Raw genomic sequence first — 21,608 nt, 5'->3', positions numbered from 1 at the left:
CATTATTTTGTGTCTGTCCTACCCCTGGGGCGGGGCGCACACTTCTTTTGGGTTGGCTTTGAGGCAACACTCCAATGATTCCCCTACAAAGGGTACCTTCTCCCAATGTCTAGCCTCTTAGTTGCTAATAAAAAGGGTGTGTCCTTTAATTAGATGCAAGCTGCTGACTATTGCATCGGGCCAGAGGTTAGTCTCCTCTACATGCTGTCTTCTCTGAGTGTATTACTTCATACGAGTCTAACTCTGTTTCTCTGAATTCGTTATATTCATTCTTCCCTACAATACAGTCATGGGCCAGAATTTATTTGTTGATATCTATGGGGGACATTTCTCTTTCACCACAAATAAAGCACTATAGACATTGCCTACACACATGGGCCTTTGATTGCTGTCTGCACCTTTCTTGGGAGGGTCAGCTAGGTGGCTGAGTTTGTTTCTTTGTCTTTATTGTGTGTCTATTTCTCTGTCTACTTTTCCATTTTCTCTCCAGTCCCAACGATAATTATGATAATTACTGCTTTGTTGTAGAGTGTGGGATCTGGGTCTCTCATTTATTTTTTCCATTACATTCTTTGGTGTTCTTGACCTTTGTTCCTTTGTATGGTGCTCTACACACAGTAATTGCTTGGTGTTTGTTGAAATGCAATCGAATTGAATTATGTCTTTAAGAGCTCTAGGCCTAGAGTCAGGAAGACTTGTCTTTCTGAGTTCATATCTAGCCTCGGACGCTTACTGGTTGTGTGACCCTGAACAAGCCACTTAACCCTGTTTGCCTCAGTTTTCACATCTGTAAAATGAGGCTGGAGGAGGAAATGGCCAACCACTCTGGTATCTCTGCCAAGAAAACCTCAGATGGGGTCTTGAAGAGTCAGACACGACTGAAACAACTAAACAGCAACAAAACACTCTCTTGGGTCATTGGCCAATTGGAGCAGACATCCCACAGCCCTCCCAGGAATTAATTTTTCCTTTAACATCTTTGCTAGCTTGACAGTTGTGAGGGTGTTTTTTTTGTTGTTGCTGTTGTTGTTGTTGTTTTTGAAGGGCAATGAGGGTCAAGCGACTTGCCCAGGGTCACACAGCTAGTGTCAAATGTCCGAGTTGGATTTGAACTCAGGTAGTCCTGAATCCAGGGCAGGTGGGTGCGTTATTCACTGCGCCACCTCGCTGCCCCTATGAGGGTGGTTTTTAATTGGCATTATTCTGATTACTAGTGAGTTGAACATTTTTAAGGTGCCTAGCTGTAGTTCTGTAGTTCCTATTCTTTTTTTTTTTTTTTTGCAGGGCAATGAGGGTTAAGTGACTTGCCTAGGGTCACACAGCTAGTAAGTGTCAAGTGTCTGAGGCTGGATTTGAACTCAGGTACTCCTAAATCCAGGGCTGGTGCTTTACCATTGCGCCATCTAGCTGCCCCTTCCTATTCTTTTTTAAAAAATGTTTTTTCATATTCTTTGACTATTTGTTTAATGGGGAATGGCTCTTATTCTCATGAATTCATATTAATTTCTTTTTTTTCTGTCTTTGTGTGTGTGAGGCAATTGGGGTTAAGTGACTTGTCCAGGGTCACACAGCTAGTAAGTGTTAAGTGTCTGAAGCTGGATTTGAACTCAGGTCCTCCTGAATCCAGGGCTGGTGCTCTATCTACTGTGCCACCTAGCTGCCCCCATATTAATTTCTTAAAGATTTCAGATGTCAAGTTTTTATCAGTTTTAATGCAGATTTTTCTCTTATACTTAATTTTTTTTTTTAATTTTTGCAGGGCAGTGAGGGTTAAGTGACTTGCCCAGGGTCACACAGCTAGTAAGTGTCAAGTGTCTGAAACTGGATTTGAACTTAGGTCCTCCTGAATCCAGGGCTGGTGCTCTATCCACTACACACCTAGCTGCCCCCTAATACTTAATTTTAAAAATTCTAAATGAGTTAATAGTAATGCAAAGAATTATTGATTTTTATAATGAAGATGGTCTGTTTTTGCCTTTTCTGACCTCTTTTATATAATTTTTGGTTACAGATTTTTTTTACCAGTCCACAGCTGTAAACAATATAATTTCTTTTTTATTGTGTAATTTAAAAACTATTTACATAATTTGTCCATTTGGAATTTGTGGTAGAAGACCACTGCTTATCTCAGCTTCTTTTTGCCGGGCCCCATTCCAGGTTTTTCAGTAGTTCCTGTCAAATAAAGAGTCCCTTCCCAAGATGGTTGTGTTCTCAGTTTTATTGAACATGAGACTTCTATGGACATTTCTTTCATCGTCTTGATTATGTGTCTATTTCTCTTTTCCATTTTCTCTCCAGTCCCAATGATAATTATGATAATTATTTCTTCGTTGTAGAGTTTGGGATCTGGGTCTCTCAATTATTTTTTCCATTGCATTCTTTGGTATTCTTGACCTTTTATTCCTTTGCATGGTGCTCTCCACAGTAATTGCTTAGCATTTGTTGAAATACAATTGAATTGAATTATGTCTTCACAATAAATACAAATGAAAATTTCATATCCTTCCTCACCCTTCCCAGAATAAAGCCAGTTATCAGCACATTTAAATAGGGCAGAGAGAAGGGAAGTGGTGGGTCCCTTGGCGCCCCAATGACTGTGCTTTTATGCTGATCTAGTCATTACTGGCTCAAAGCCTGACTTTAGCCATTAAAACTGAAGGTAAGCAGCTTTGGCTTTTAAAAGGGAGGTTCAAGAATGTTTCAGCCCCATGTTCCTTATAACTCTAGGACAAAAGGGGATCTTTCTCTCTGCCCCCCTCACATCTAGTCCAGCTCCCTCACTTTATTTTTAAGATTTTTTCTTTTCCTTTCCCCTCAATTATGTGTCAAGACAATTTTTAGAATTCATTTTTACAAGATTTTGAGTTCCAAATTTTTCACCCTCCCTCCCCTTCCTACTTCCTAAAATGGTAGGCAGTTTGATATAGGTTATATGTGTGCTATCATATAAAACATATTTCCACATTAGTCATAGTTGTGAAAGAAAAAATAGTTCAAAAGGAAAAAAATGAAAAAGAATAAAGTGAAAAAAAAAAGCTTTGATCTGCATTCACAGTCCATCGGTTCTCTATCCAGATGTTGATATCATTTTACTTTGTGAGTCCTTTGTACTTGTCTTAGATCATTGTATTGCTCAGAAGAGCCAAGTCAGTCAGAGTTGATCATCACACTATGTGGCTGACATTGTATACAATGTTTTCCAGGTTCTGCTCATTTCACTTTGCATTAGTTTGTACCAGTCTTTCCAGGTTTTTCAGAAATCTGCCTATTCATCATTTTGTTATGGGAAAATAGGTGGGGGTTTGGGATAGGGGTCCTTAAGAATTCTTCTTTAAAAAATTACACCCTCTTGCACACAAATCCAATTAGAATAAAATAATACTTAGGGTGCTAGGGAAAGGAAACCAAGAGAGAAATCCTTGGACTTCTTCTCATGGGGAGAAGGCATGGCACAGAGGCATGGCTCTTGAGCAGGAAACAAGAAAATCCTGTGGTGGTCCAATAGAGTGATCATCCGACTGTGGAAAGTTCCCTTATTGGGGGAAGACCATCCCCCACTGGTGGTGGCTGGGGGAAGTTGAGTGAGGAGCTGCTCTGGATCTCTCAAGCCATCTCTGTCCTTTTCATGCTACAAAGGCAGCAGCCACAGCTAATCTTATCTCTCTGAGGGGTGGGGGAAACTGGAGTGAAGGGTAGTGGTCCTGGAGCTAGCTCAGTCCAGATCCTGTGCAGCTTATCTCTTTAAGTATGTCTGTCCTTTGGTTTAGTTTCTCAAGGAGAAGGTTCTTTTAATTTACCCCACAAAACTTCTGGGGTACTATAAAGTTGCTATCTAGCTATACTGTCTAAAAAACTTCATGAGTGGTCGCCAATAAATTAGAAGCTTTAACAAGAGTTTAGACTTTTAAGTATTTATTAAAGAGCATTAGCATCTAATGAGAAAGGTAAAAATCTAACTATTTCTAAGAGACCCCATCATCCGACCTGCCATGTTGCTGTCTAGCTATACTGTCTAAAATGTCTAATGAGTAGTCGCTAATAAATTAGAAGCTTTAGCAAGAGTTTTAGACTTTTAAGCATGTATTAAGGAGCATAAGAATTTGGTGAAGAGAGAGAAAGAGGCCTAGATGCCTATATCTATCTATCTCAGGGAGCCAGCATTTTTGCTCCTCTCTCCATGAGAGTCCTGACAAAAGAGAGAGAGCCTCACCCCTTCTTCATCCCACAAGGCTCCTGTCTAAACCGAAAACATCAAACGTCACTTCCTGACACCAAGGAACTGACCTCCAAGCCACATGGCTTGCCCTCAGATGCCCTTTCCTCATGGTGGAGCTTTCCTACTGTAACTCTCCAGCAGGTGGCGTCACTCCAATTGTCATAGTACCCAGGGCCATTCAAATGAGGTACCCAGGCCCATAACAATTTCTTGTTGGACGATAGTATTCCATTACTCTCATATACCACAGCCTTTTCAAGTATTCCCCAATTGATGGGCATCCCTTCAATTTCTAGTATTTTGCCACCATGAAAGGGGCTGCTATAAATATTTTTGTCCATAAAGGTCCTTTTCCCTTTTTTTATGATCTCTTTGGGATACAGATCTAGTAGAGGTATTGCTGGATCAAAGGGTATATACAGTTTGGTTGCCTTTTGGGCATAGTTCCAAATTGCTCTCCAGAATGGTTGGAACAGTCCACAGCTCCACCATGAGTGCATTAGTGTCCCAATTTTCCCACATCCTGTCCAACATTTATCATTTTCCTTTTTTTGTCATATTAGCCAATCTGACAGGTGTAAGATGGTACCTCAGAGTTGTTTTAATTTGTATTTTTCTAATCAAAACTGATTTAGAGCACTTCTTCATATGACCACAGAGATCTTTGATTTTTTCATCTGAAAACTGCCTGTTAATATCCTTTGACCATTTATCAATTGGGAAATGGGTTGTATTCTTATAAATTTGACTCAGTTCTCTCTATATATGAGAAATGAGGCCTTTGTCAGAGATACACTGTAAAATTTGTTTCCCAGCTTTCTGCCTTCCTTCTAATCTTGGTTGCAATGGTTTTGTTTGTGCAAAAACTTTTAAACTGAATATAATCAGAATTATCTATTTTACATTTCATAGTGCTCTCTAGCTTTTGTTTGGTTGTAAATCCTTCCCTTCTTCATAGATTTGACATGTAGACTATTCCTTACTCTTCTGATTTGCTTATGGCATCACCCTTTGTATCCAAATCATGTACCCATTTTGACTTTATTTTGGTGTACAGTCCACTGATTTTGCACATTTTTTTCATGGAGTCTTTAAGTGTAATGGGGCTAAAATTCTAGCTAGTCTGTCTAAAATATCTGAGTGGTCGCCAATAAATTATAAGCTTTAGCAAGAGTTAGACTTTTAAGCATTTCTTAAGAAGAATAAGAATTTGGTGAAGAGAAAGAGAAAGGCCTAGATTCATCTGTCTCTTAAAGGGACAGCGCATTTCTAGCTCCCTTCTCCACCTGAGTCTTGAGGAAAGAGAGTGAGAGTGCCAGCTCACCCCCTCTTCTTCCCACAAGCAAACGTCACTTCCTGACACCAAAGAGCCGGATGTCTTGCCTTCAGACGCCTTCTCCTCATGGCAGAGCGTCGTGCAGTAAGTCTGCAGCAGGGGGCGTCATTCCAGTCATTACATTAGCTTCTGTTTGATCCATTCTAATTATCAGGAAGTTCTTTTCTTGGGTAAGTTTTGTACCTCTTATTTCAAGCTGTTAATGCTTTTCATATCTTCTATACCCCTCATTTCTTTTTCCCACCTTTTCCTCTACAAACTCTCATTTTTAAAAAAATAATTTTTGTTGTTGTTACTCATTTTTTTTCAGTTGTGTTTGACTCTTTGTGACCCCATTTGGAGTTTTCTTGGCAAAGATATTGGGGTGGTTTGCCTTTTCCTTCTCCAGCTCATTTTACAGGTGAGGCAAACAGGGTAAAGTGACATTGCCCAGGGTCACACAGCTAGGAAGTGTCTGAGGACAAATTTGAATTCAGGGTTTCCTGACTCCAGGCCCAGCATTCTATCCACTGTGCCACCTGGCTGTCGCAAAATAATTTTTAGCTTTCTCTTTAAAAAAGACAAACCAACAAACAAATAACATCTTGTAGGAATTCTGGTTAGACTTATGTCCAAGTTATATTTTTCTTCGAGGCTCTGCTTTTAAATATTTTTGAATCATTCTCTTTCTGGGTTTGTGTCTTTTTGAGTTTCCTTTTTTCCATAAGAGCTCTTTTTGGTGGAATTATTTTTGTTTGTCTCTTTGTTTGCTCAATCATGTAGCCTACTTCTTGACTTTGGGCTTTATGTTAGTGCTGGCTTCTGCATTGTTTGTCCTTCATTCTCTGAGAGGACCATGACTGTAGGAGGTGATGTTATGTCTTGCAATGAATTGGATTTAAGTGAGGGAGGGCTGTGCACAGTCACCAGCCTTACTCTTTCCTCCACAGCCATCTGGGTCCAGTGGCAAGATATACATCAGGACAACTGGGATGGCCCCAGATATTTGAGGCAATAAGGGTTAAGTGACTTGCCCGGGGTCACGCAGCTAGTAAGTGTCAAGTGTCTGAGGTTGGATTTGAACTTGAGTCCTCCTGACTCCAGGACCAGTGGTCAGTACACTGCACCATCTAGCTGTCCTCTGCATACTACTGGGGTAATGTCTGCCCTGATCTCTCTTCTGACATCTGTCCACTGTTTTCACAGGTCAAGCTGGGAGTTTATAAGCGTTCAGTATCCCCAAAATGATGTGATTGGGGTGAATTCTGCTTGCTGCCCTCTTGGTCTGAGGTTCCTGACCCAGGTTGGTATCTGTTGGCTTCCCCCTAGTTAGGAGTTTCAGTAGACAACTTGTCTTAGCTTACTGGGAGGCTCTGTAGGTCAGAGTGACTGAACTTTAGGTGCCTCTTTGATCTGAGATTCCTGTCTTGGTTGTTTCACTGGGCAGGAGGCTGGGATTGAGACCCACTCTGCTCCTAGAATCAGAGTCACACAACTACAGTTTGTCAAATAGTGAGTTTTTATCTCAGAAGTTGGAGTCTTTGGGTTTATCAAATAGTAGATTACTATACTCTTTTACTACTGTGTCTCCTGTGCCTAACCTATTCCTTTGATCTACCACTCTATTCCTTAGCCAGTACCAAATACTTCTGATGACTGCTGCTTTATAGTATAGCTTCAGATTTGGTATGGCTAGCCCACCTTCCTGTGCATTTTTTTCCCATTAGTTCCCTTGATATTCTTGACCTTTTGTTCTTCCAGATGAATTCTGTTATTTTTTCTAGCTCTACAAAATAATTTTTAGGTAGTCTGATTGATATGGCACTGAATAAGTAAATTAATTTAAGTATAGTCATTTTTATTATATTAGCTTGGCCTATCCATGAGCAATTGGTATTTTTCCAATTATTTAGATCTGATTTTGTGTGAAAAGTGTTTTGCAATTGTGTTTATAGAGTTCCTAGGTTTGTCTTGGCAGGTAGACTCCCAAATATTTTGTATTGTCTACAGTTACTTTAAATGGAATTTCTCTTTCTATCTCTTGCTGCTGAGCTTTGTTGGTCATGTATAGAAATGCTGATGATTTATGTGGATTTGCTAAAGTTGTTAATTGTTTCAAGTAGATTTTTAGTTGATTCTCTAGGATTCTCTAAGTATACTGTCATATCATCTGCAAAGAGTAATAGTTTTGTTTCCTCCTTGCCTATTCTAATTCCTTTAATAGCTTTTTCTTCTCTTTTGCTAAAGCTAACATTTCTAATATGAAATTAAATAGTAGAAGTGATAATGGACATCCCTGTTTCACCCCTGCTCTTATTGGGAATGCCTCTAACTTATCCCTGTTACATATTATGTTTGCTGATGGTTTTAGGTAGATACTGCTTATTATTTTATAGAAAGCTCCACCTATTCCTATGCTCTCTAGTGTTTTTAATGGGTATGAGTGCTGTATTTTGTCAAAAGCTTTTTTCTGCATCTATTGAGATAATTATATGATTTTGGTTAGTTTTGTTTCTGAATTTGTTCCTTGCCCAGCACATAGGGCTTGCTCTCTACCACTCTTACTTCCAGATCCTTGCTACCTCAGTCCCACTAGGGAACTGGGAAGTAGGTGACCAAGCTACTAGATGGCAGCAGTTCCTGTACCCTGAGCTAGTTCAGGGGGTCCTCTGGGATCTTTTCCTGCCCAAGTGCTTCCTGCCCTAGTGCCCAGTCTTGGTTCTCTATCAGTCCCTGGGTTCTGGTAGTGTCAACATGGCACCTTCCTACCAGACCGACCTTCCAGTGTCTATAGATCTCTTTCTGTATGTCCCTAAGCTTGGGCTGTACAAATCACCCTTTTTCTTCTTCTTTTCTTTTTTTTTCATGAGGCAATTGGGGTTAAGTGACTTTCCCAGGGCCACATAGCTAGTAAGTGTTAAGTGTCTGAATTCAGATTTGAACTTAGGTCCTCCTAAATCCAAGGCTGGTGCTTTATCCACTGCGCCACCTAGCTGCCCCTACAAATCACCCTTTATGAATTTTTCTTGACTTCCCTGTTAAGAATTTGGTCTGGTACATTTTCTACATGTGTGGTAGAGGGCTGATGGGAGAAATAGGCTTTACTTCTTCCTACCACTCTACCATTTTGAAGCTGCCTCTCTGTCTTCAAGTATATGAAGGGTTGTCATGTGGAGAAGGGATTATATTTATTCTGTTTGGAATAAGAGCCATTACCCAAGTGATAAATTGGTCAAAAGATATAAATAGACAATTTTCAAAAGAGGAAATGTAAACTACTAACAGCTATATGAAAAAAATCACTAATAATGACCACATCACACCAATCAAATTGAAAAAAATTGACAAAAAAGGGAAAATGGCAAATTTTGGAGAGCTATGGAAAAATAATACATTAATGCACTGCTGGTGAAATGGAGAACTGTTCAACTATCCTGGAAAACAATTTGGAAATCGGCCCCCAGTTACTATTACTATACCTATCTTTTGACCTAGTGATGTCATTTAGGGTCTGTACCCTACCCAGACCCCACAAAGAAAGAGGAGAAGCTCCCATCTACAAAAAAATATAGCAGTTTTTATCATGGTGGCAAAGAAATAGAAATAAAGTGCCCATTAAATGGATTATGGCTTGTGAATAGAATGGAATACTAGTGTGCTTTAAGAAATGATTAAGAGGATGGTTTCAGAAACCTGGGAAGACAGCTACGTGGCATGGTGGATGGAATCCTGGACTTGGAGTTAGGAAGACCTGAGTTCAAATCCTGCCTGAGAGACTTTGTAGCTCTGTGACTCTTGGGCAGGTCACTTTACCTCTCAGCCTGAGATATTTACTCATCTATAAAATGGAGATAATAAATAGTACTTACCTTCCAGAGTTGTTAGGGTCCAATGAGATAATATTTGTAAGCTATTTTGAAACCTTAAAGTGCCATATAAATGTTAGTTCTTATTATCATTATTATGAATAGATACAGAGTGAAGTGAGCAGAACCAGGAAAATAATTTATATAGTAACAACATTGTAACAAAAAACAGCATTGAAAGAATTAGGAGAGGACTTATGAAGGAACATATTGCCCACCTCCTGACCCAGAAGGAGGGTCTTGGGAGGCAGATTGACATATCAATTTTCCAGACAGGGCTCAAGAGGGGATTTTGTTTGCTTGGTTGGTTATATACATCTGTTATAAGGTTTTTGAAAAAAATAAAATGTCCAAAAAAAAAGTTCTATTTGGTCCTCCCAGAGAAGAGAACCAGGACTTAATGGATGGAAGTTGCAAAGAGGCCAATTTGGGCCTGATGTCAGGAAAAAACTTGCTAGGAGTGAGCTGTGCCAGCTCAGGCCGGGCATCCTTGAAGCCCTGGGTCCTCTCTTTTGGGAGCTCCAGACAGAGGCTGCACAGTTTGTCTGCTGTGTTAATGGGGTGATTTCTCCTCATCAACAAATCAACACACGAACCACATTTGCCCTTATCTTTCACTTTTGGCATTCTGTCAGTTGTGAGGCAGAGTGTCAGGGTGGTTTTGCTCTCTGTATCCATGTGATGTTAGTTGGAAATTCTTTGGGGGGCAGCTAGATGGCGCAGTGGATAAAGCACTGCCCCTGGATTAAGAAGTATCTGAGTTCAAATCCGGCCTCAGACACTTGACACTAGCTGTGTGATCCTGGGCAAGTCACTTAACCCCCATTGCCCCGCCAAAAAAAAAAAAGGAAATTCTTTGGAGACCGCTGTATTCCACGTTTTCTAGCCATTCAACAACACCAGTAGAATCTTGATATTAAAAGGAGAGGCTTTTGTTTCTTTTTTAAAAAAATACTTTTTGGGATATTTTCTATTTTTTACATCATGATAGTATCCCACATATTCCTCCTTCTTCCCCTCCCAGAGAGTTATCCTGTAAGAAAAATAGTATTTTTTGGAAAGGAAAAAAAAATTTCAGGGGAAGTGATCAAATGCTTGAAAAAGGAGCTCCAGTAGGACTCCACCCCTGCACCCAGTGTGGGATGTGTGTGTGTGGAGGGGGTGGACTGGGGCTGTCTTTTCATCTCCCTTCATTCAAATCTTGATTGGTCTTTATGATTTTGTTACATTCACTTCTGAATTTTGGGTGCTCTTGTTCTTGCCATTGCCATGGCTGTTGTCACTGTGTACCAAGTTCTCTCAACTCTCTTCACTTCTTTTTGCATCAGTTCACAGGGATCTTTCCAGGCTTCTCTGTATTCCTCACACACTTCTTACGGCACAATAGTATTTCATTCCATTCACAGACTACACTTGGTTTAGCCTTTCCCCAATCCATGGGCATCTCCTTTGTTTTCAATTCTTAGCTACCACACAAAGGGCTGCTATCACTGTTTTGGAATATGTGGGGACTTTTTTCTTATCAATGACTTCCTTTGGGTAGTATACCTTTGTGTATAAGCTCAGTAATGCAGTCTCTGAGCCAAAGGGGACGAGGCTGCAATTTCACATGTGAAGAAGAACAAGTTGGCCATTTTGGCTGGAACATAGTGTGAAATGGAAGTAATGTAAGATAAGTCCCACAAGACAGACTGGGGCCAGGTTGGTCAGTGCCAAACAGAGGAGTTTGTGTATTTGTGTAGAAGTGACAGAGTTCATTGAGTGAGGTGTGTGTGTGTGTGTGTGTGTGTGTGTGTGTGTGTGTGTGTGTGTGTGTGTGTTGGGGGAAACTGACTAGAATGCTATGAAATAGAGACCTGGGCCCAGTCTTCCAGGGAACAGCTTAAACTCTAGTTAGGGAAGATAGACACTTTGAGAAGTACACGCGCACGGATGCCCACAATGCCTCCTGTTTCTTGAGCTGCTGTAACTGAAAAGTTCCTCTCTGCTGGGGGGCCTTTCTGCACCACGCACGGATGCAGTCCCTTTCTGGGCCCTATGCATTTGGAGCCTGCCCAGCCCAGGAGGATGTCACACAATGGGAGGCCTTTGAGAGCCCAGATGCACGTGCAGGCCATCAGTGGGGGAGAGAGGACACCAGTTATAGTTCAAGAGATCTCAAGGGGCTACTCTGTGGGTCCCAGGCTGTGGCCAAACAAATCACCCTCCAGTTCTCTATCACTGTGCTGCCCTGGGGCACTTGGGGATTTTGACCTCAGACAGAGCTCCATGAGGCCCCTTGGCAAGTGTGGCATTTCCTCAGTGACATCCATCAAAGCACAGTACTCCGAGAGTACGCCTTGTGTGGGGAAGGTGCTGCACCTGCTTCCACCCCCTGCTCTGTGTTTTTAATTTCCCTTCAGGTCACGCTCCACTAAGATTGGTAACCACACAGCATCACTAGAAGGGTTTATCAGAGGGAGACTGACAGACAGACAGACATGAGAGAGGAGACTGAGAGGGAGGGAGACAAGAGAAGGAGAGAGAGATGGAGAGAGGAGAGGGGAGGGAGAACTACTGGGGATCCTGGGTTTCGCTCGGGAAGGGACCACAGAAATCAGCCACCCAGGCGGCCCAGGCTTCCAGGTCCTGCTCTGTGGATCCAGCCCCTTACCCCTGGCACCACGTGGTCAGTCAGTCCTGTGCAGTTTCCAAGGCCCTGGCCTGGCCCTGGGCGCTAGGCTGGAGGAAGGGCTCGGCCACTCAGGGCAAAGGCCCCCAGCGTGCGGGGCCTGGGGGGGCGGGGAGAGGAAGGACACCGGGAGAGCCCCGGCCTCGGCCCCGCCCCGCCCCGCGCGCTCCCGGTCGCCCCGCCCCCGGCTCCGCCCCGTGCCCCCGCCCCGCCGCCGCCGCGGGCGCGCGCGTGTCAGGCGCCTCTGCAGCCGCCATTTTGGAGTGAGTCGGCCTGAGCCCCGAGCCCGCGGCGGAGCCGGTGAGGCCTGCGGCGGCGGCGGCGGCGGCGGCGGCGGCGGCGGAGCCGCGGAGCCCGCGGAGCGCTCGGAGCCCGGCGCCGAGGCCGAGGCGCAGGTAAGGGAGGGCCGGCGCGGGGGGGGGCGGGGAGGGCAGCAGGGTCCCCCTCCCCCCGGCCGGCGCGGGCTCCTGTCACTCGCCGCCCCCGTGACCGCCCCCCCGGGGCCCCGCGGCCCCGCCCGGCCCGCGGCCGGCTCGGTGGGCCCGGCCCCGCGCTGTCACTTCACCTGTTGCTGTCACTGGCGGGAGATGCCCCTCCCCGCGGCCACCCCCGCCCGGGCCCGGGGCGCCCCGGACCTGTCATTGCCTCTGCCCTTGTCCCGCCTCCGGGCCCCTTCTCGGGGTCGGGTCCTCTCGGCCCGGTCACTGTCCCCCCACCCCTCTGGCGCCGTCCCCGTGGTTCCAGCCCCCATCCCTGGCCCTCTGCCCTTCCTCCTCCTCGGGGTCCTCACCCTGCCTCGTCCCATCTTCCTCCCATCTCTTCCTGGCCCTGCCTCTTCTGGGCACTGCCCCTGCCCTTGCCGCTGCCCCTGTGCCTTCCTGGCTCCATCCCTGCCCTGCCCTTTCCCAGACTGCTACAGGCCCCTTGCATTTACCCTTGTTCTTCCCGGACCCCGGCTTTCCCGGCTTTGCCTCCGCCTGTCACTGGCTGCTGTCATTTCTTTGCTCCCAGGCCCTTGTCATTGCCTCCAACTCTGTCCCTGGGGCCTGGCACTTCCTTCTCACTGTCCCTGTTCTCCCTTCCAGTGGCCCTGTCTTTGCTTCCTTTTCCTCTTAAGGGGTGGATGGATGGACTGTCACTGACCTCTAGTCCTGGACTTTGTCACTGATCCCTCCTCCTCTCCAGTAGGTGTGCTCCACCGACCACTTCTCTCTAGGAAACCAGCCAATAGTCCTTTCTTCTCCCTATTTTTACATTCCCCTTTTCAACTACTTTCTGCCTTTGATGGAACAGGGGCTGTCACTGAACCCTTTTTTCTGGGATCCTTCGGAGCCCCTTCTCTTGAAGGACGCATTTTCCTTCTGCAGAAGGCCTGCCTTCTTGCACTTTTTCCTGGGGCTCTTGTCCCTGTTCACTCTCCGCAGCCCAGCTCCTGTCTTGTCACTGGGATCTTCTCAGTCATTTTCCTCTCTTGTCTTGCTGTGGATTTCTGGTCTTCGGCTGTGTTTGGTTCTTTTGTTCAGAGCCCACTTTTCGGTTCTGTGGAGCAAGCCTTTGCCTCTCTGCCACTACTATCTTCATGTGTTCTGCCAGCCTTAGGCTGTCCCCCTTCAGTCGGTTCTGGCTGGCCATTCAGTGACTTCTCATTTTCTTTCTTCTGTTACACCATTGATTATTCCTTTTTGGACCATGTCATGTTTCTTCCTCAAGGCCCTGTGAGTCCTCGATTGCGTGAGCCACTCTTAGGTTCTCCTGTGGATTTTTTTTATGCCCAGACCCTTCTTTTTGAGCTGGCCATTTCTTAGGGTGTTTTCTGCTAATAGTCCCTCCCTGAATTATTTATTCCCTTTGTACCTTCTTTGCTCTCTCAGGGTCCCCCTATTTGTTGTTCCCTTTTTTTAGAAATGGTGTCTGCCAAAGGCTTTCTTCACTTTTCCCAACTGGTCTTGGCAGTTTGGGACTCCTCCTTTGGTTTTATTGATATTTTTCTTTTCTTTTTGTCATTGGTGCTTGGTGTAAGTCACTAATGGACTCTGGGGGACAAGAAAGGTGATGTGTTGTAGATTATATTAAAGGAGTCATAATGTCCAGGGCTCTGCCCTGGCCATCCCGTATCTGGAGCAGCATTATGTTCATATCTAGGCATTGCATCTTAGAAAGGACCCTAGCGAAGGTGGAGAACTCTGAGAGCAGAACAGCCAGGCTGATAAAAGACTTCGGGTTCATGCCATTTGGGGCAGCAGTGATGGTGGAGCGACAGTCAGGAAGACCTGGGTTCCAGGCTTCTCTCTGACCCTGGGCAAGCCAAGGAGACTCTCAGTCCTCTGGGAACCTGGATGATTCTAATCGGTAGAATAGGTGGTGATTTCTGTTGGGGGAAGGAGTCTCCTCACCAGGAATTCCTTTCCCTGATGACATCACAGGTCTGGAGGGGGAAAGCAGTATCAGCTGAAGGAGCTAGAGATATTTATAATCAAGGGAAGATTTGTGAGACGGTGGGGAGCATGATTGCTTTCTCAAAGTATTTGAAGGAAAATGTCACATGGAGAAGGCAGTGGCCTTGTTCTGCTTAGTGCTGCTTGTTTCTGGTTTGGCTTTACTGGTTGTTTTTTTTTTCTGAGGGCCATTTCGATTTTTCCTGTGTTCTCCTTTGCTTCTCCAGCTGAGAGGGGCCCATTGCCTGTTCCTGGTTTACTTTTGTAAGCCTTTACCCCCTCCTTCATTTTGTTTCTTTGGAGGCTGCATCATTACTAGTAGAAAACAGATTGCAGAATTTCAATTTCAGTTTTCAATCTGCCGTTTACCATATATAACTTCAAGCAGATGTCATTTGCGACATTTATATGAAAAGTATTTGGTGGCGAGAATGTTTCCTTTAAGTAGGAGCTGGTTAGACTAGATGACCATGGAGGCCCCTTCTGGTGCCCAGGGGTGGGGGCTGCTTGGATCTTTGGTAAAGTTGAAGTTTGGAAAGAATAGCCCAGTTCCAATGTCACGGTTCCAGGGCTTGTGTCCAAAGTCAGGGCAGCATTTGGCTCTGCTCTGGAAGGCATCCCAGCTCTGAAGTGATGCTAGTTGGGGTGCCCAGGGGAATTGTCCCCTGACACAGGGGTCCTCTTGTTGGGGGAGGCAGCTGGGAGAAAGAAGAGCAGGGCTAAGGAGCTGTGCTTGCCCTGGGCCTGAAGGTGGGAGTCAGGCAGCATATGGGTTTTTCACTCAGGCACACATTTTGTCAGAATTCCATGAATTTACTTTGAATTTTTTGATTTGTTGGGCTAATAAACTTCAATTTCTTGGCATTCATTTTTCATTGGGACTTTGAGGGCAGCAATGGCAAATTCTTCTTGGCTTTACCCCCTATCTTTCTTTACCTCTGTAGAAGTGATTTGGAAGAATAAGGAATAAGCAAATTGTTCATTAAAGAGCTTCATTAGTAAATGTGAAGTGTTTTGAAAATGAATATATTATTTGAACTATATATTTAATGTACTTAATATTGTGGCCATTTTCTTGTGATCCCATTTCAGCAATCTAAGAACCAGTGGATTTGGCAGGGTGTCAACAGAACCAGGGGATGTGGTGCCTTAGACTGGTTGGTTTAAGGTAATGAAAATTTAAAATTATGAGTTTTTTCCTCTAAAGTACTTTTATGTGACTCCTAATATAGTATGAGAATAGCTTTTCCCTAATCTTTTTTTTTTTTTTTTGTGGGGCAATGAGGGTTAAGTGACTTACGCAGGGCCACACAGCTAGTAAGTGTCAAGTTTTTGAGGTCTGATTTGAACTCAGGTCCTCCTAAATCTAGGGCCGGTGCTCTATCCACTGTGCCACCTAGCTTCCCCCCTAATCTTTTTAATCTGTTAAAATGTTCACCGTTTCATATTTATAGTGCCCTAGAGATGTAGTTTAGTAGAGTATTATTATTCTCATTACAAAAGGAGAAACTGAGGCACCGAATAGCTATGTAAATTGCCCAAGGTCACATAGGTTTTTAAGGGTTGGACTACCATTAATGGTAGGGCCACCAACCCAAGTCTCTTGGCTCCTCAGTTTTTTCTCCTGTATTCATTCTGCCTTCATTTGCAAGTGTAAATTGTCATCTTGAGAAAATTTATTCCTAGAGAGAAATGACCAGAATTTCTGATCTGCTTGCTGGCCTACTACATTATGAAGACTTCCTAAATTAAGGAATGTTGAGGAGGAGGAGGGAAAACCATTTCCTCCCCTCTGTCTCTTGCCATAGACTTAGATCAGAGGTAAAATCCAAATAGGAATAATTCTGAAAAGTTCCCCCCCCAACCCCCCCCCCAAAAAAAAAGGCATCTGGGAAACACCATATGCCTTAAAAATTGGTCTTGAGGGCCTAGCTCGCCAGGTCTTCTTTGTTAGTTTCTTTTACATTGTAACACTTCTGTGTCTGGAGAGGAATACATATTGACTGGTATCCGTGAACTCCCATTACATTGGCCTCCATTGGATGAATTTCCATTGAAGTGAATGATCTGAAGACTGAGGAATCTTTGGCTGGGGTATTGAATTGCCCAGTTGATACTGTTTTCTCACTGAACAGAAATAGTCAGCTGAACTGACCTCTGTCTTCTGTAGATAATCAATCCTGCCTCCAAGCTGAGCAAGCACTGATTTTGGCAAAAAGCTTCACTTTGAATGGGGATCTCCGTTCTGAGTAGCATTCTTTGCGAGAGAGGCACAAGACAACAAGGCATTTCGAGTAGATCCTGAAAGCGACTTCATACCCATTTACCTTGTGCTACACAGGGCTCCTATGCTCATTTCCTTTAGCCTTCTGCAGAGTGTAAGGGAGTGCCCGTCCAGGCCTGACTGTCCTGGGAGACTCCTGGCTGTGCCAGCTTCATGTGCCAAGGTTCTTCCTTCAGGAGCCACCAGGCTCTCCAGAGCACCTTGGGCTGGTCCTTCCATTGGAAAGGATGTTCTGGGGAACATCTGGGGAACAATCAAATGAGGTGTTCAGGCCCTCATGGTCCAGCCCATAACTAAAAAAGATCTCTCCACTGTAATAAACTTGATGAGCACTCCTCCAGCTGTTGCTGAGGTGCCCCTCGGGTTCTTGGGAAGTGTTTCTCAGCATCGAGCTTCAGCTTACATATACCGCACCTGACTTTGTCTTCCAGAGCCAAACAGAACAAGTCCAGATTCCTCTTCTGCATAGTAGAACACAACTCTCCTCTCTCCTTGTTCCTTGCATTTGAGAGTCTTCTCATGTCTAGGCAAATACGTCCATTTCCTTAAACTAATTCTCAAGAGCCTTCACTGTTCTGATTAGCCTTCCTGCAAGCCTTCAAGCTTATCATTGTTCTGCCAGAGTCAAGGCAGAGTAGGACAGCAGGACCCTTATCTCTCTATTCCAGCCTCTTCTCATGCAGCTGAAGATTATGTTATTAGCCATTTTGGCTCTTGACTCAGTCCGCAGGCCACTGATATGCCATTGCTCCTGCTTCTTTTTTTTTTGGTGGGGCAGTGAGGGTTAAGTGACTTGCCCAGGGTCACACAGCTAGTAAGTGTCAAGTGTCTGAGGCCGGATTTGAACTCAGGTCCTCTTGACTCCAGGGCTGGTGCTCTATCCACTGTGCCACCTAGCTGCCCCCTATGCCATTGCTTCTTGCAGAGAAGCTGATGTCTAGCTAGGCCTCCACCATCTTGTATTGGGGAAGCTGATTGTTAGAAGGCCAGCTGCAAGATTCTACATTTATCTGTATTGAATTTTATCTAATTCAATTCAGTCCTGAGATTCAGCCTTGCCAGGATCTTATTAGTGATCTTTCCCAGCTTTGGGTGATTTCCAAATCTGATAACTTTGTGATCTAAGTCTTTATTCAAGTTAGGAATAAAATGTGACACACGAGAGGGCCATTCAGGTTGACATTGAATTCTTTTTTTAAAAAATCAATTGCAATTTATTTATTTATTTTTGTGAGGCAGTTGGGGGTAAGTGACTTGCCCAGGGTCACACAGCTAGTAAGTGTCAAGTGTCTGAGGCCGGACTTGAACTCAGGTACTCCTGAATCCAGGGCCGGTGCTTTATCCACTGCGCCACCTAGCTGCCCTGCAATTTATTTTTTAAAGAAGAAAGTGAATGCTACAAGATTATAAAGAACAAGCCTGACCTCAATGAAGAGATGAGAAAACACCTCCCTCTGATTCTTTTCAGAGATTGGGGGGGGGGGGCGGCGTGGTTCACTGATATAACAACGTTCTCTCTTAGTCTTGCCATCCATCCAATTCTGAATTCCTTTAATTGGCTATACCTCTTCAACTTGTCTACAAGAATGGCAGAAGAGGCTTTGCCAAATGCTTTGCTGAAATCTAGGTGAGCAAAATCTGCAGCATCCCCTGATGTAGCAGTTTTCAAAGGAAATGAGGCTAGCCTGGCATGAGCCGTTCTTGAGGAAGCCAGCCCAGCTCTTTGGGATCACTGCTTCCTTTTCTAACATGTTCACTCTCTTCTTTTTGGATCAGACCTACGATTGTATTAGTTTAGTGACTTCCCAGTGAGCAGATCCCCCTCTATTGTTGAATTGGCAACTCTTTTGAAGCTTGTGATCTTGGAGACTCTGGGGGCATGGAGAGGTTGAATGATTGCTCCCAGGCACACAGCCCATGTGTGTCAGGCAGAATTCAAACCCACATCTCCCTGTCTTGCTCTTGATCCGTGGTGGCATGCCACTTCTCTACCCAGATATCCTGTCCAAGCTCCCTGGCCTATAGCTCACTGATTTTTTTTTTTTTTGGTGAGGCAATGAGGGTTAAGTGACCTGCCCAGGGTCACACAGCTAGTGAGTGTCAAGTGTCTGAAGCCAGATTTGAATTCAGGTCCTCCTGAATTCAGGACCAGTGCTTTTATCCACTGCGCCACCTACTGCCCCAAGCTCATTGATTCCAATCCCTGCTCTCTGTACTTGGAACAGAATTTACTTGTACCCACTCCTGAGTTACCTTTCCTGTTCTTCATAGTCTTTCAGACATCATCAGTGGTGGTTCAGTAGTCCCATCCATCAGTTCTCTCAGCATTTGAGGAGGTGATTCATCTGGGCCAGGGAACTTGAATTCTTCATTGGCAGCCAGCTGCTTTCTTTTTTGTCTCTCGACTTCTCCTGAGCATGAAATCCCCATTAGCCATTTTGGCCTTCACATTTCCACTGAAAAGATCATCTTTGGCGTAGAAACTAGAAGCAAAATGAGTATCCCAGCCACCCCAACATAGCTTTCCAAAAGATCCCATTTTGTTGTCCTTCACCTTCCTTCCATTCTGAGCTTTAGCACTCCTGACCCAATTTTTATAGGATCATGTGGGCCTCTTCCATTCATTCTTTTGTTATCTGCCCTTGCTCCCATCTTCTGTCTATATCTTTTCCCCCTAAAAAACATCTAACTTGGTCAGTGAGTTCCCTGTGTACTTCCTTTGCCTCCTAAGACAATTCATACTTTTGCTCCACATTCAGATGTTTCTCTTCGTTACTTCAGTTTCATGCTCAAAAGCTTCCTATCTGTCCTGGGCTGATTTGTCCGTGGCATCCACCTGACCCATTCTTCCTCTGAACCCTTTGAAATTGGCCCCTCTCAAACCTAGAGGACATTTCAGACTATGCTCAACCTTCTTCTCTCTCCCAAGTCTGAGTAGAGGTGTTACTTCCTCCAGGTCCGTGCTTCCTAGCCCAGCAGCCAGGCATCTGGTGTAGAACTTGTCCTTTGTGGAAGGATGTCATTGTAAGGCACCGCTATTAGTCAAGAGGTCTTTGCTGGGCAGGTACAACAGATGGGCTCTGAGCTGGGTGTTGGGGCTGTGGTATCTGCTATCTTGGAGTTTGCATTCTGTTAAGGAGCCAACATGCATCCGTGTGAGAAGATGCAAAGTCCATGCATCCGCACTGCAGCGGGGTGGGGGCGGGGGTGGGGGTTGGACGAGGAAAGGACTCATGGTAGAGGAAAGGAGGGTACAGAGATAGAAAGTGGGATGGCATTTAGGAGGAAGGAGGGGGAGGGCCTGACAGGCTTGGGAAGGGCTTTGAATGCCAAACAGAGCAATCTATAGTTGATCCTCATGGGAAGTGTTACTGGGAAGAGCTACTGGAGTTCTGTGAGCACAGTGAATAATGTTGAGAAATACGACTCTTGATTAAGAAATGAAATAGACTAGAGGTTTCTAGATAACTCCGATGCCTTGTGCCCATGGCCCATAAATGCTTTCCTTAGGAAATAAGACGTTGGATTTGGAAGACACTAAATGCCACTACAAACGATGAAATTATTTATCTTATCCTAGTGTAGTGGACGTTATGGGATGCTCTGCTGCTGGCTCTGCGGGGGCTCTAGCAGACAGCTGATGGAAGTCCCCTGGACGTCACTACTATGCCATGCCTCTAGGCCAGGTTTGTGACCCAGTTCCTGAATTCATCACCCGTCCCCTCTTCCTTTCCAGGAGTTCTGTTTTGGCTGCAGGCAATCAGTGGAGAGAGGGTGTTCCTCTTGGAGTCTGGAAGGTCTGAGTTCTAACCTACCTCAGAGACTGTATGACCCTGGGCAAGCCACTTCACATCTCTCAGCCTCAGTTTCCTCCTCTGTAAAATGGGATAATAATCATGGCCCCTACTCCAGAGTTAATGTGAAGCCCAAATGAGATAACTTGTGAGATGCTTCACAGACATTGAAGTGGCACTTCAATCTTAATTCTCATTGTTATCAGTCTTGCTTTTGCTTTTTCCTACATGTATTTTCAGTCAAGCATCATTCAGCCAAAATTAATTGCTTATTATGTGTTGGGGGTGGGGGCAGATATTTGGCACAGTGGATAGAATAACAGGCTTGGAATTAGTAAGACCTGAGTTCAAATCTGGCCTCATATACTTCCTTAGCTGTATGACCCCCTGGGCAAGTCACGTAATTCTATTTGCCTCAGTTTCCTCATCTGTAAAATGAGCTGGAGAAGGAAATGCCAAACCACTCCAGCATCTTTGCCAAGAAAACCCATAACGGAGTCATGAAGAATCAGACATGACCTAAATAACTGAACAAGAATGTGTCAGGTGATGTGCTAAGCACTGGGAATACAAAGAAAGGCAAAAGCAATTCTTGCTTTCAAGGTGCTCCTATTCTAATGGTCTAAGAGACACCCAGAAGAAAGGGGAGGGCATGTGAGGGGGGAGACATCAGCAGCAAGCTGGGGCACCCAGGAAAGGCCTCCTGAGTCTGGAAGGGAGCTGGGAAAACTCCAAAGTGGGGGACAGTTACTGCAAAGGCTTGGAGGTGGGAGATGGCATATTCTGGGGGAGGAACAGCAGGTAGGCTGGTATAGGAGTAAACTCTAAGAAGTGGTGGAAGGGAAGAAGGGCCAGGCAATGAGAACTTAAAATGTCAAACAAAGGAACTGATAGTTGCTCTTGGAGGTACTAGGGAGTCAAAGGAGCTTGTTGAGGAAGTGGGGTAGGGGTTGCTGTGGTCAGGCCTCCCCTTTAGGTGCCTGACTGGGGGTTAGATTGGAGTGGGGAGAGACTCGAGGCAGCAGGG

General features: G+C 44.7%; 1 protein-coding gene across 12 annotated transcripts in view; it reads left to right on the top strand.

The window, feature by feature from the left end:
• The window catches only part of PPP6R2 (protein phosphatase 6 regulatory subunit 2), a 152,905-nt gene that overhangs the window by 9,367 nt on the left and 121,930 nt on the right, over positions 1–21,608 (top strand). For 7 of the 12 annotated variants that reach the window (XM_043968421.1, XM_043968422.1, XM_043968419.1 and 4 more), the window contains exons 1-2: positions 6,738–6,834; positions 15,596–15,671. The gene's annotated coding sequence lies outside the window, so the exon portion shown is untranslated. Of the gene's footprint in view, positions 1–6,737; positions 6,835–12,322; positions 12,464–15,595; positions 15,672–20,367; positions 20,474–21,608 lie in introns of those variants that run through there. The other 5 variants (XM_043968420.1, XM_043968427.1, XM_043968424.1 and 2 more) reach the window with 4 other exon arrangements.

This window comes from Dromiciops gliroides, chromosome 5 (genome assembly GCF_019393635.1).
Source record: "Dromiciops gliroides isolate mDroGli1 chromosome 5, mDroGli1.pri, whole genome shotgun sequence".
Lineage (NCBI taxonomy): Eukaryota > Metazoa > Chordata > Mammalia > Microbiotheria > Microbiotheriidae > Dromiciops > Dromiciops gliroides.
This window is presented reverse-complemented; position numbering and strand designations above follow the sequence as displayed.